Here is a 14,573-nt window from a genome sequence, read left to right as displayed (position 1 = left end):
TTATGGCATATCCAGAGGGTATGCCATAAATGCCCGATACATGCAGGTCCCACCTCTGGGACCCACACCTACCTCCATGACCCCCGTCCTATCTTATCCATCTCCCAGTGCTCTCCGCCACTGTCTGGTCCGGAGTTACGGAAACAGCATAGCTCACTGTTTCCGTAGCTCCCTACCACTTCGTCAAACAGTGACCTGGCATCATCAAGAGTCGGAAAAGGTAGGACGAAAGTCAGGGGGCCCTTTGCTAGAAATAGGGTGTGGGTCCCAGAGGTGGGACCTGCACCTATCGGACAATTATGGCATATCCTGTGGATGTGCCATTAATGTCCAAGATATAAAAACCCCTGTAATGAAGAGAAAAGAATTGCCCATGTTCTTCCAGTGTTTGATCTTTTATGAAGATATTCGACTAGAAGTTTTCATGTTGCTTTCATTTGCTTTGTATGCTGTAGCTTGGCATTGAGCTGCATCCCCCGGGCTACTGTAGATTCTGGTTGTAGCTTCACTTATGTCTACTCCAATAGTTTTCTACACAGATAGGAGGGGACATGTTGTTGCTAAAATGTTAATAATAACCAGTCATTAAAAACCATTTCAACCTAAATAATAAAACATTTCTATAGACACAAGTCCTTGAGTTTTCCTCTTGTGTGAGATTGTTAAAAATTCTTCTTTTCAATCATTTCATAGTTATATCACGTCCTGAGAAAGCCATATTCTGCCGGTATGGCTGCAATGACATTTCTATCACCAAACCTTCCCTGTTACCCATGTGTTTCTTCTCAATTCTGGAATGGACACTTGAGGAGGAGAATTCTGCCAGTGGATCCTATTTTTTTGCCACATTTTGGGGTCCAAATTACGGCTGCAGCATTACAGGCAAATGTTCCGCTGTGTTGTATTGCTGCTTGTCTGGAGCGGGAGATGCAGCTCATGTTTATGATCATTTTCCCTATTCACAGATTCTGAACTTATCCATCTCTTTTATAGATTTGAGGTGAATGTTATTTTGCCATAGAAATTTGGGGTGTTAAATATGTCTGTCTCCTTATGACTGAAAGTTTTGCCTTCCAACATATGGACAGCTGTCGGGATAGATTTGCACCTAACATTATTATATAGATTACAGTGTTCACTTTTTTTGCTGACCGTCCTGTGTGGCATGTAAGAGCTCAATAAAAACCACCATATTTGTGGTCTGTGCATCAGTGACGAGAAGATGGAAAATGTTTCTGTCAGTGGTTATACAGGGGACCAGCGACATATGATTGTCAATACAATTTTCTGGCCTTCACAAGATCCCAGTGCACATAACTCCTATAACCTATGTCCAGTATATATGGCAGTGAGAAATAACTGCTGGCAGCGCCATCACGTCTCTCCCATCCCCCTCAACTGAAAAAATCTAACTGAAATTTTGAACTGGTCAACAGCACAGGTAATGTGCACTACAAATCCCAGCATGCTCTACTGCCAGAAGGAAATTAACTACATGGATGTATTTAGACTTTTAAAACATCTCTATTGGCTCCTCATCGAACAGAGAAGGTGGAAGAAACACACATTGGGTACAATCTGTCCATGCCAATCCATGCACATTTTTATTTTCCAACCTACAACTTGTACAGTGGGAGCTAGAATCTGATTGGATGCCATGGGCAGCACCACTTAGGACCTTGTTGCCATGGACAGCATCACAGAAGCGTCGTCATCCAGTCACGGAATTCTCAGCAGGAACGGTCAGTGCGAGGCAGGCATCGAGGAGAGAGGAGCGGCTAAGCACTACTGCGATTATCCCGGCTGGGTTCTAGTTTCTTTTATTTGTATTTGAATTTTTTTTTATTTTTGGATTTACCTTCCAGACCCACACTTCCGAGTGTGTGGAGGAAGAGGCAGCCTGATGGCTGCACCGGGGGCTGGTGGAAAGCTCCAGCCCCGGAGATATCTCCATCGTCCCGGGAAGACCCCGTACAGCCGGAAGCCTGAGAGACATCAGAGGCAGACTGGCTTTTTTGGACGGCTAACGGCAGCATTGAGGAATGTGCCATTTCTTAGAAATCTGTGGAGGACACCAGATAAAGATTTGGGCCGATACCTCAGGCTGAAGACTCCACCACCACTACCACCAACATCTGCAGCCACCACCTGCTCAGCAAGGGAGGAACATCAGGTGCCAAAACCCACCATAACATCAGGTGAGGTCCAGGCCACTGCCCCATTGCCCAGGAAACCATCTGCCTGGGAGCTGCCACCAACAGCTGCAGTTCCTACCTGTGCAGCAAGGGAGGAACATCAGGTGCCCATACCCACCATACCATCAGGTGAGGACCAGACCACTGCCCCATTGCCCAAGAGACCAACTGCCTGGGAGAAGTTTCTGGCAACAAAGCCATTAGTCTTTGCCACAAACAGGGGGTCACCAGTAGTGGCTCGAAAATCCAGGGTCCGCAGTGCACCTTATGCCTTACCACCGCGCATTAAGGTGACTGCCAGACAGGTGCATGAGACCCCACTATGGGACAATATGGGTGGTGCATCACGCAGGATGCTGAGAGCCATGCTGAATACGCCATTGGCGGATGATTGCAGGTGCCATGTCAGCGATGAGGGAGACTATTTGCGGTACACCTTCTCCAGAGACACCATCTATCCGGAGAAGGAGTTCCACGGGGAAATTTCATTTCGCTGCAAAAAGATCTAGTGGTGGAGTCTCCTGCAGCGTGCCAGTAACATCAGGGCACTCGCTGCAATTTCAAATGATTGATTTTCTGGTTTTGACATTGGCTTGTTTATTGGACTACTCTTTCTGACTGCCGCCTGCCCTGACCTATGCCTGTTTTTTTGACTCTTCTTGTTTGCTGCCTGCCCTGACCCCGGACTGTTTATTGACTTTGCTTGTTTGCTGCCTGCCCTGACCCCGGCCTGTTCATCGACTACGCTTGTTTGCCACCTGCCCTGACCTTTGCTTGACCAGCGACTATTCTTCTGCCTGACGATTTGGTACCTTGTTGTCTGCAGATGTAGGACCCGAGTGGAGCACTCCATAACATTTATTGCATCATTGGGATGATCCCGGGGGAAGGCAGTGCTCTTTTGCCTCAGAATGGGCTCCAGGCTCCACGAGCGTCATTGGCGTGCTGCTTCTCAGGGTGATCCCCAGTGCATATATTTAGTGCCCCCCTGCTTTTAAGGCAGGAGTGCACTGATGATCCTCCGTTCTCTCACAGAGTGCTAACCATTACACTATGGAACCTTTTCAGGTCCTCCTAGCACACGGGTACTTTCAGTGTCCCCTGATTTTCAAGGTTGGCCCGTCCTGATTATCCTTGGTTCCCTGCTGCTGATGGACAGTCTGGCCGAGATCCAGAGTGCTAACCATTACACTATGGAACCTGCTTCAGGTTGTAATCCCTAAACTAGACTCCAAGTCCCACACCAGAACTCTCCACTACTCCCTGGTGTCCCCTTTGTATGTTCCCAGAGTCTCCTTCTAGCACACGGGTAAATAAGGCGATTATGCTCTTTAGTCCCTTGCCCTGGATGATTCAATCCTGCTTAATTGGAGCCGCCATGTCTTGCTGATAAGGGGTGAAGGGATAAATCAATCCCCAGGACAATGGGAGGTTATTTGATTAAAGGGGTATTCCTAAAAAATAATATAATAATAATTAATAATGTGATTGACTTGTTTTTTAAATAGTTCAGCTTTCTGCAAAATTGTCCCCCTATCCACCACCCCCAATTTTACTCCTTCATGCAACAGGATTCCATAGTATACTTCCTGTAGTAGTTCCCTTATTACAGGACGAGCGTGCGCAGTGTCCTTCCAGCCAGTCAGTGCTGTCTATTCAGGCAATAGATTTCTCGTCTGTCGGGACAGGACAGGGTGGGCATTGTCTTCACACTCCTGCACCGCTTCCCCGGGCAGGCACTAATGGACACTGAAGCTTTCTATATATATATATATATATATATATATATATAGATATAGATATATCATAAGATGTTCCCTCTGCAACGCTATAGGGCAGTAATGGTTAATGTTTATAAATGTTGAGAGTTTTGAAAAAAAACATTGGGAAGATAGAAAACCCCTTTAAGTGGGCCGGTCACTGCAGCCATTATCCTCCCCTTGTGCTGGGTGATGTCAAAACCAATGTTGAGAGTGGTACCTGGTGGTTTTTAAGCATTATGCAGATTTGACCTTTTGCTCTGATGTACATTATACTTGATGGCCTTGTGGAGGTATCAGCACTGCACTACTACTCCCACTATGCCACGCACAATCCTGCTATATCATCAAGTCTAAATGCAAAGGCAGTCCTGCCAGACTTACTGATAATTCTGGACTGGGGACTTTGTTAGAGACCTCCTCTTCCTCTGACAGTATGTTATCTGATGTAGGAGACTCCCTCATCCCTGCTTGCCTATCACAAACTGTCTTCTGATCCTCACCCATCTGCCAAGTATCATCTGCCAGTGTTTGTACCCTCGGTGTGCTTCACCGTTGTATTCTGGTCCGCTGGGCCAGCCGCTACTCACACCGGGACCACCTCAAGAGGTAGCGACCTGGTAGTCTCCCCACAGCGAAGTCCAGATCCCCGTACGGGGGTTAAAGGGTGAAGACCGGGGAGGCTACTTAGACAACGCCCTTAGAGGTGGCCCTAAGCCAAACCGGTGGAGTAGCACAGTGGGTCCACAACCCGCTGGTCATAACACTTGCTGCCTCTTCCTCTGATCAATGAGAGATGGAAATGTCCTATATTGGTGTTCTGACTCTTGAAGGGCCCATGCCTATCCCTGGGACAACTTACTCTGGTAATTTACTCTACTCTGGGCCTCAGTACTGGGATAACTACATCTAATAAGATAGAAGAGGCATCCTTTCCCTCTCACAGTATTCCAGCTGATGGAGTAGACTTGTTTATCCCTGAATCCTCGGCTGACTGAGGAGTTCATGAAGCATCTGTTAAGGACGCAACTAGGACAATGTAATAGAAATTGTGGACTCTAAAAAAGGAATTGCTCCAATCAGGAGACCATTGCCAAATCACAGAATGAACTGATTAATAAAAATGAGGAAATGGAGAAAAAGAATTCTGGACATAGGAGACCGATCCCTTCTCAACCACAATTGACTTTGAGGAATCCTGGATTTGGTCTCTAAGTCACCGACTTCATCAGATTTCTGCCTCCAGATGTCTCCACTGTAGAAAAAACACTGGCCCCAAATCTGAAAAATCTTCCCCCAGAGTTGGACGACTTTACACAATCTCATCATCACATCGAGATCATTGCCTACAAATGGAGATTCCCATCAAACTAGTAATGTCCAAAAACATCCATCATTATGTCTTCACAACACGGCCTGCAGCTCCGAAAGTCTGAGAGAAATGGAAACTCCTGTCCCATCACCACCGAGAACCTCCGTCACCACCAACATAAAAGAATAATCCTGGAAACTCAATCATGAATGGACTATAGCTGGACGGCGGTGGTAAGTCTAAATACTCACTGTTTTCGCTGATGATAATTTAGGATGTGCTAGTACTCGTTACATGATGTCTCTGCAGGATTCTGTAGTCTGAATACAAGTTCACACGACCACTCTCATTGTTTTACCTTGACCTTTTAGGCTGTGTTCACACGTTGCAGTCATGTCACATGTTTTTGCCAAGACTCCATGGCAAAAATGCAGCTTCATTGCAAAACCGTGATATGACCGCAATGTATGAACACAGCCTTAACTATACACTTTGATGTGATGCTTAATTGAAAGTTAGACCCTGTTCACATTACACAGTACCTGTGACGGAAGTCTGCAATGTATCGCACTGTTTAGGTATGCAGTGGGAAATGTTGGCCAAACCCCACGGTAGAAGGAGCTAGAGCTAATAATGAGAATGATAAGTGACTTCACACAAGAGGACAACTCAAAACTTATATTTAAAGGCAATATTTTAATTTGAGGGGGAAATGTTCATTAATTATCAACTAGTGAAGATTTTTATCTTTAGCCCCTTATTGACCACCAATACGCCTTCTCATGGCAGCCTAGTCTAAGTCCTGCACGGGTGTCCTGCAGGCTGGAGCGGGTACTCGGCTGTCATTAGACAGCCGGGCTCCTGCTCCAACGGTAGCAATCAAAGTTTACCTTGATCGCGGCCGTTTAACCCGTTGAATGCTGCGGTCAATAGTGACTGCGACATTTAACTTGTTTACAGAGGGAGGGAGCTCCCTCTCTCACCCATCGGCCAAAGGCACGTCCTAATATATTGCCCGTCAGATTTACACTGACAGGCAATAATTCTTTGGTAGACTAAGTTACCAAAGCATTCGATTTGAAAAATTATTAGAGTTGAAAAAAAAACAACTATTTTTTTTCCATAAAAAGTGGTTTTGTTCAGTAAAAGTGTAAAGACTAAATAAAACTACACATATATGGATCGCCGCGACCGCAAAAACCCAAATAATAAAGTTAACATGTCATTTAAACCGCACATTGAACGCCGTAAATAAAAAAACGCAAAAAATAATTGAGAAATTGATATTTTTTTCCATTGCCCCCCCTAAAAAATCATAATAAAAGTTGTCAGAATTCCCATGTACCCCAAATCAGTACTAATCCAAACTACGTCTCGTCCCGCAAAAAACAAGCCCAAAAATTACTACATTGACGGAAAAATAAAAAAATGACGGCTCTTGGAAAGCGACGATGAAAAAATAAATAATTAGTTAAAAAAAGGTTTTATTCTGCAAAAGTCGTAAAACATAAAAAACCTCTACATATGTGGTATCGCCGTAATTGTACCGACCCATAGAATAAAGGTAACATGTTATTTACTCCGCACAGTGAACGGATGGAACAAAGGTCGAATTTTAGGTTTTTTTTCTATTCTCCCCCAAAAAAGTTAATAAAAGTTATTAAAAATTGATATGTACCCCAAAATGGTGCCATTAAAAAGTACATCTAACCCACAAAAAACAAGTCCTCATACAGCTATGTTGATGGGAAAATAAAAAAGTTATAGCTCTTTGAATGGGGGGGCGGGGTCACGTGAGTGGGATATCCCTCTATGACATCTCTATGCCTTAATACGGAATGAGACACCCCTTTTAATGATGCTCACCCTGCCAAATCAATGTGTTAACAAGTGAGTTCCCTGTGCAGACTTCCTGTAGTAATTGCTTTATTTCCTAGAACAACTAATAAATTGATAGATTTGTAAAAATAAAATAATTTTCCATTCTTACCAGGACAAGCAAGGAATCCCCTGGTGGCTGGGAATTATCTACAATACGATATACAAGACAAGATGAAGCCTAGGAAGGTATGTTCTCTTACAACCTCTGATGAATAGGCATAGCCCGTTTCTAAACCAGTGGTCACCAACCTGTGGCTTAGCAGCTGTTGTAGAACTACAACTCTCAGCATGCTCTGAGTTATAGTTTTTCAACATAGTTCTCCGTCATTATGCTGGTATTGGATAACTACCTATTGAGTAACTACAGCACATTGAGTATTTGCAGCATGTTAGTCATAGTTATTAGCATGATATATGGACCATTCCTCATCAGACAATTACATACTGGAATGCTTTGGGGCACGCTGCAATAGTGTGAGGGGCAGAGTATTCAGACATTTATATTAACCCTTTCCTGCAAAATGACGTGAATGGGTTTGCCGACGTACTGTGCCGATGACTTGTAATTTACGCGTCGTCATTTGACAGCTGTCAAACGACGACGCGTAAAATTACTGCCTCGTCAAAGAAGTGCAGGACACTTGTTTGGACGTAATTTGAGCCGTTTTTCATTGAATTCAATGAAGAAAAGCTCTAAATTACGGCAGTCAATGACGCCTCGCAAAATGCGAGGACGAGCAATTACGTCTGAATTTACGGAGCTGTTTTCTCATGAGAACAGCTCCGTAATTTCAGACGTAAATGCAGTTTACGTGTGCACATACCCTAAAGTTACTGTTGGAGTAAGTGATGGCACAGCGTGATCTCGCGATGGACATGAATGAAGAGAAGTGTATGACGCTGATTGGTCACTGATTGGTCAGCGTCATACACTTCTCTTTACAACACCCACTTGGTCAAAAGTAAAAAAAACTCCCTGTTGGCCATTTAGAACAAATTAGAATAAAACTAAAAATCGTCATAAGTAACTTCTAGGGGTATGACAATATATGTTTCTCCCAAATGGGATTTGAAGTTGCTGACCATATACTTACCCATGATATTCCACTTTGGCATCTTGGTAACTGCTATTCCAGACATTTTCTGACTCATTTTCTGTTATGGTGGTCATGTACGCTGTTATTTGGTAATTTTTACAGATTGTTTGGGGGAAAAAACCCACTATAACACTCAGGATTGTTCTCAAACAAAAGAAATGTAAATTGTGTATATTATATAAGAGCCAAGTTTCTCTTCTGCAGGACATTATTACCGTCTTAGCCATTATAACTGTTGGGGTCACTATTGTTTTTAGGGGCAGTATTGAGTTTCTCCTGGAGGAAGTCCTCATGGCAATCTAGGACGGATAGAGAAGAAAAGGGAAAGCGAACGACTCCAATCATAGAAGACGTCACCTGTGAGTCCAAACCTTTCCCACTAATGTGTCTCTAAATGGATAGAATTGTTCTTATGAGACATTGTGAGGCAGGGTTCCTACGTTGCGTAAACGCTGCGGAATTTCCGAATGAAATTCTGTGTGGAAATTCCACAGTATTTACAGTAGCAGAAAAGTGAATGAGATTTGAACAAATCTCATGCACGTGCTGTTACTTTTGCGGTGGAACCGCTGCGATTCCGCCTCTAAAAAAATCACGAATTAAATAAAAAGAAACCTTTTTTTTTAAAATTAATAAAAAAGCTAATACTTTCCATAGCGACGCATTCTTCTGTTTTCCGTCTAGGTTGGCATCCTGGGATGACTTTTCATTCCATATGACTGCTGCAGCCAATGACAGGCTGCAGCAGTCACATGGGCTGCTGCATCACCCCAGGAGGCCGGACTGGCCCAGGGGTAAGTATAGAATTTTATTTTTTTTCGAAGCAGAGATTGGGCCCGAAAAACTGCACCACAATTTGGTGCAGTTTTTTGGGAGGAATTCTCTGCGGGTTTTAGATCGGATACGCTGCATACCTTTACACCGTGTATTCTGACCTGTGGGAACATAGCCTAAGATAATTAGGAGGCCCCTATAGATTGCAGACACAGATCTTTTTTGTGTGTCCCCCCAGTTCAGCCCTTTAGGAGCCGTTTAGTGGGTGTAATATTATGGTCCCTATAAATTGACCTTCATGGACTTTATATTATTTTTGTATTGACTTGGGAATATTTACATTCAGATTATTTTATTTAGTAAAATGTAATATTGCAGAATTCAGTTAGATTTGGGTTTTCATTGAACCTCAGCGTTCAATGTATGTTACAGCGACTCAACATAAATCTCATTTTATTTCAATATCTTTCCAGGCGCAGAAATCCCAGACTCTGCCCGTTGTGCCCCTTCTGTTTTATATACCAGTGATTTACACATTTTATCACCATTCATCTCAGGTAATGACAGAAAGCAGCGGAGGGATCAGGAAATCAATGTGTAAAGGATGTGATGTTCTCTCAGAGTTGGTCGATCCCCGGGATCAGTAGCCAAACAAGTCATAATACAATGCAGAACAGATAGATATTTTATATATTGTTTGTCTTTAAAAAGAACGTCAGAATGGCTTTTTGTTTTTTTTTAATTGTCACAAATAATTTCTTTGTTATTATCTAATAATAAATTATATATTCAGTTTATAGAGAAAAAGACAGCAAAAAGTGAATTTTACCGACATGGTTGGACCTGATGAATGCGGGATTATCAACTTTCTGGATTATCAGCCATAACATTATAACCACTGACAGGTAAAGTGAATAACATTAATGATATGGTTACAATGGCGTCTGACAAGGGGTGGGATATAGGGCTCTTCCACACGCTGCAGAATTGCCGTGTTTTTTCTGGACGGAATTTCGGACGGAAAAAACGCAGCAGAATACAGTAGCAGCATAGAGGAGCATGTTTATAGGTTGGTGAGCCAATGGATTTTCATGATGAAGTTTTAAAACTTATTTCACATTTTCCAGGTTGCAGGCGGTCTAGAGCAGCGGCGTATTGTCTTTTCCTTGTAACATTGCCTCGAAATCTAACTGAAAATCTCCTTTCCACAGCACAAGGATTTGGGAACCGAACTCTGAGCTCATTATTCATGCAGCTGCCGGGCAAAACTGACAAGACGATATAATATCATTCTCTCAGGCCCATAAGGAGATGAAGACATGGAGTGAAAGAAGTTGTGTTATTCTTGAGGGAGTCACACGGTTGATCCACGCAGAACCCCTATAGTGAGGTGAACATTTCCAGCTGATGTGATTATAGAATGAGAGACTCCATCGTCTGATATTTCATAATGGGAATTACTACATAAGGCCAGATTCACACGAACTTGGGGAAACTCGGACGTGAAAAACGTGAGGTTTTTCACATCTGAGATGCCGCCGTGCGAGTTCCGCTTTCACGCATCCCCATAGACTTGAGTCTATTGAGGGATTTGTGAAAACGGAACAAAATAGGACATGTTCTATTTTTTAACGGACCCTTCACACGGACGTACTCTACGTTCATCTGAATTCGGTCTTAGAAGAATCAAAGATCAGTCTATGTGAAGAGCAATAGTGAGAACTGGAGCTTTATATGATTATAAATGACATTTATCTTTAATTGTATCAATTCCATCAAGCAAACCAGTGAAATATAACTTTCCAGTATCAGGTACAGATTTACAGTTCATTGGAGGAGAAATGTGCAGTTCAAGATAGTCAGACGTTGTCCCTGCCATAACCACTCCGTTATATAATAGTAATACCACTATACATTGCCTAGATAGTAGTGCCATACAGAGCTCACCTAGTACCCCAACACAGTGCCTAAATAATACTGCCATACATTGCTCACATAACAAGGTCATCTAGTATACGCAGAATACTACTATACAGTGCCATATAGTTCATGAAAAAGACTGCCATGCAATGCCAGGCCTCTGTACTGTGTACCATACTCCCATGCTGGCACTGTTCCAGATAGCAAGACCAATGTTGTCTGGAAGTTACGTATGGAAGTTTAGTACGTACCCCCAGACCCCTGTAGAACCTACCACACTTCCATACATCACTTCCAGAAGAAAGTAGTCTTGCTGTCTTGAAAGTGCCAGCATGGAAGTATGGTATGTACCACATAGGCCTAGGGTGAGGGCCAATCTTCCATATGTCACTTTATACTATATTTTTATTTTATTTTTTTTAAATTATTATTGGGTTTATGATCCACAGGAGGATTCTGATAAAACCCAAATTGAGGCACCAGTATAGGAATCAGCTGATAGTAGCACCAGCACCGCCCAGCAACAAACCCCTGAAGAGGTCAACACGCGGCAAGTCGGCCTGCACCGCGGTGTAGTATGGGGCGTGGCGACCCTGCACCCGCAACCAATCCATGATTAACACCAGTGTACCGACTATCTGAACCGAAGAAGCAAAACAATTCCAGGGGCCATCATACTTCGCAGTCTCGCGCCCCATCATCGACATGTGCCACAAGACCGCCAGCTACACTGTCAGAACATGCTAAGGGCAGTGGTGGAGATCTTTGTTGGTCCAAACGACCCGTGGGACCTGTATCAGCATGTGGAGCAGTACAGATGGCGGGTGGCGTGTCCTTCTACCCCGACACATTACACAGCTGGACCACCACAACACCCTAACCATTACCAGCCGTATAACAGTTCTCCAACCCTGTTTCACAGGACGGGTACTATCCATCTGAATACCATGGCCCCCCTCCCACTGGCCAATCATACAGTGGCCCATACCCACCAGCTTAAACTGGACCTGGAGATGCAGAGCGCAGCTCAGGAACTCCAGCAGCTTCTACCTCTTTGAACCATGAACTGTTTGACATGTGAACTTTTTCTTTTGTCTGATTGTTCTGCACAGGTTTGTGCTATTGTAAAGTTCGTTTTTGCACCATGTTGGTGATACTTGTTTATTTTGTTTATTAAATATAAATGTTCTTAAAACAAAAATGTCTGCTGTCATATATAAGTTGCTTGTTTTGGATTGTGCGGTTGGGAGGGATTATGTCCCGGTATTAGAAATTGATAAATTATCATCAGAAAAAAACCTCAATATGCGATCGATGTTAGAACCACACAACACCGCCAGACAGCTGTTCAATTGTCCCGGTGCCGGAGCTACAACGAAACAGCTGATCTGCGGCGGTGCCTGGTGCTGTACCAACACTGATCTGATATTGAGGGCGAGTAAGGCCCTAAGGCTTCTTTTACACTAGCATTAATATACGTTTACCTCTCTTCCGTCAGAGGAAGAGAGGATCGATATGTTAAACGGAAAGCAGCGTTTTTCGTTTACAAGTACAAGTAAGATATTAATAATATTAAATAAAAAAATAAAAAACAACAGCTGGGATCTGAACCAGCAACCTTTCATGTGTAAGGCAGACAAGCTAACCACTACACTATAGACGATGTCATAGTCAATGTCTGTGAAACTGTAGTAGTTGAGGGTTTATTTAATGACAGGCACTATCAGTCTATCCCGTCTCTCTGCTGCGTGTGGGTGGTGACTGTTCAGAGACTCACAGTCAGACTGGTTGCCGCAGCTGCCGCATCCAGTGTGCACTGTGAGACTCACCAGTCACAGCTCTGATTGTAGCTTTCCCACGCTAATTAAGCACAGGAAAGCTTCAAAGCCAGGAGTATACTGCAAGGGGGGGGGGGGCTAGTCTGGGCGTTTTACTGACAGCAGAGGGCTCTATAGGGGGGAATTATCCCCCCACCATAGAGCCCTGACTGGTTACTATACTGAAAGGTTAGGGGAGTCTGAGCATCTGACTGACTGCTCTAAAGGGGGGGGGGCAGCATCCCCCCTACAGAGCTCTCTGCAGTAAGTCAGACGCTCAGACCCTCCCCCACCCACACTAATCCTTCCATTATAGTGATGTGAGGGCTCTATGGGGTGGATTATTCCAGCCCCATAGAGCCCTCTGCTGTCGGTAAAATGCCCAGACCCCCCCTTGCAGTATACTCACGTCACGGGTCCCGGTCCCAGCAAGGCAAGAACTTACCTCAAGCTTCTCGTCGCTCCTCCTGCAGGCTTGCTCCTCTCTGGCAGCATGTGCTGTGTACAGCGTCAGAGAGGAGGAGGAGTGTTAGAGACGTTTGGCACGTCTGCTATGTGCGTCTCCATGGCCCCTCCCACCGGTCCAGTCCGTCCCGGGCTGAAAATGCCGCCCCCCCCCCGTTTGGGTAGGTTGTGCCGCCTGAGGCCGTCGGCTCACCTGGCCTCATGGCAGGTGCGGCACTGCGTGGATCCCTCCGAGGTCCGGGCTCTATCATTCACACACTGTGGGGAAAGGCTGCTGAGAAACTGTTTTGTAAATCGACCTGTGTTGTGGTTTTTTAATTCACAGCATGTCAATTTATGCTGCGTAATAGCACAAAAAGCAAGTTTTGCGATAAGCTGCAAAAATCGTAAATCAGGAAAAAAAACAACTTGTTTTGCCTTTAAAATGAATAAGAACTACAATACTTACTTACGCACCACAATTTGCAGATTTAGGGCGGATTTCGCTGCGGGTACTAGGATGGATACGCTGTGTACTTTTACTCAGCGTATCCGCATAGTGTGAACATAGCCCTAGCATTCAAGAAAAACCTCAAATCTTACTGAATTTTGCAATCTTACACTTTGCTAAATGAAATAATATGAATGTAAATATTCCTAATTCAATACATACAGAATATACAGTCCAGGAAAGTCAATTTATACGGACTACATTTTTACACCCACTAAACAGCCTCCTGAACGGCTGAACTGGGGGTGGGACACACAAAGAAGTTCCTAGTCTGCAATCTATAGGGGCCCTATGGAACAGCGATTTAATGTGGCTGTATCAGGAAGACTGATTTATATTCACTATTAGGGTATAAGGACATCATAGTGGAGCATCTCCTGCTCAGGAACCCCCACTATTACATGTCCATTTTAACACATTGGTGGGCCCAGTGCAAAGGCTTCATGAGTGCCCCCCTCCTAATTATCTTACAATGTCTACACATTCAATGAAATGTCATAAGAACAATTCTATCTATTTAGAGGCAATAGTTCTTAGACACATTAGTGGGAAAGGTTTTGTCATGGAAGTCAAAGGCTCAAAATTTATTAGACTGAAATTTAGACGAGTGTTCCAACAGACACTCACGCCAGGAACTTTATCCAGCATCCTGATCAGGAGATTTCATACCGATATATATAGAGAGAGGAAAAATAACACACAGACGCTGCTGGTATGCTCAAAATACTCCTCTGGGGTTTATTGGCAAACTAAATTACAATAATATCATTCAAAAGGGGTGTCGGCTTGAGGTTAACCAATCAGAGGCAATGTGACCAAATTTCTTATTCAGCCAATAGCAGACAATAAGTATATTTCAAAT

At 43.8% G+C, this 14,573-nt stretch overlaps 1 long non-coding RNA gene across 1 annotated transcript; it reads left to right on the top strand.

Annotated features, from left to right (window-relative positions):
• The first annotated feature begins 9,894 nt into the window (after positions 1 to 9,894).
• LOC142657362 (uncharacterized) lies at positions 9,895 to 12,140 on the top strand. The gene is made up of 3 exons (XR_012849909.1): positions 9,895 to 9,924; positions 10,231 to 10,409; positions 11,389 to 12,140. It is a non-coding gene; the product is annotated as an uncharacterized LOC142657362 (long non-coding RNA).
• Positions 12,141 to 14,573: the final 2,433 nt, after the last annotated feature.

This window comes from Rhinoderma darwinii, chromosome 7 (genome assembly GCF_050947455.1).
Source record: "Rhinoderma darwinii isolate aRhiDar2 chromosome 7, aRhiDar2.hap1, whole genome shotgun sequence".
Classification (NCBI taxonomy): domain Eukaryota; kingdom Metazoa; phylum Chordata; class Amphibia; order Anura; family Rhinodermatidae; genus Rhinoderma; species Rhinoderma darwinii.
The sequence above is the reverse complement of the archived record's forward strand: the minus strand, read 5'-3'. Positions and strand labels throughout refer to the sequence as shown.